Raw genomic sequence first — 1,156 nt, forward strand, 5'->3', positions numbered from 1 at the left:
GGTGCGTACGCCGCACCAAGTGCTCCACCCGCGACCGTACGTGCCCCGCCGAAATCGCAACTCCGGCGGATGAACGGCGGACTTTTCTCGCAGTCGTAAGTTGCAATCCACCCCTATATCTTGCGTCTCATGAAGAGTTATATCAAGTATGCCAAATTCCCGCTGTCCCTATACATGCAGTAAGTTCGTCATGGGCGCTGGCCGGCAGGCCGCGAGACCTGACGCCCGGCGGCAAAGAGTGCCCCTCTGAGGATATAGATGTTCCGTTCCGCCGCACAATGGTGACGGTGACCGCTGCCTGCGGTGGCAACGCTGGGCAGAGTCGATACTCGCCGTGTGGTGGAAGGTAAACATTATGCGGTACATCAGTACTTTCCTAATAGTTCGGTCGTCTCACGGCACTGCTTAGTAAATGATGCAAGGCCACATATAGATGATTTATGCGAATGTCCCTATACGTGCTGTAAGACTGGGCACACAACGTGAATCGCACGTCAGCCACACACTCGAACATGCACCACTCTCGGCCTGCAACGGAGACACACAATACGTAAACATCTGGAATGCGACAATGTCGAGTGCATCCTCTCTGCCACATTGCACCGTCGACACTATGATAACCAGAGCAGTAGGTCCACCTATAAAAGCACAATACCCCACTCCTCCGACAACTACCATTGCTCAGATAAACCAACACCACCAACACACATCCTACACAGAGGGGCACCAAATATCACCCCCCCGCCCTCGTGTTATACCACATGAAAAATTGCAGAAGTGAGAGACACAGACCCGCCAGCCTCTTGCTACAAGCATCGAACCGACGTGACATATCTGACGGTGACTCAGGCATCCGCGTACTGCCACAACTATCCACCCCCCCCCCCACTCTCTCTCTGCCCCCTTCCCACACAATACCGAATTTAACCAACTTTATCGCTTAACCTAACTGTGGCTGTACCAGATTATCGCTTAACCTAACTGTGGCTGTACCAGATTATCGCTTAACCTAACTGTGGCTGTACCAGATTATCGCTTAACCTAACTGTGGCTGTACCAGATTATCGCTTAACCTAACTGTGGCTGTACCAGATTATCGCTTAACCTAACTGTGGCTGTACCAGATTATCGCTTAACCTAACTGTGGCTGTACCAG

This window comes from Schistocerca gregaria, unplaced genomic scaffold, assembly GCF_023897955.1.
Source record: "Schistocerca gregaria isolate iqSchGreg1 unplaced genomic scaffold, iqSchGreg1.2 ptg000472l, whole genome shotgun sequence".
NCBI lineage: Eukaryota > Metazoa > Arthropoda > Insecta > Orthoptera > Acrididae > Schistocerca > Schistocerca gregaria.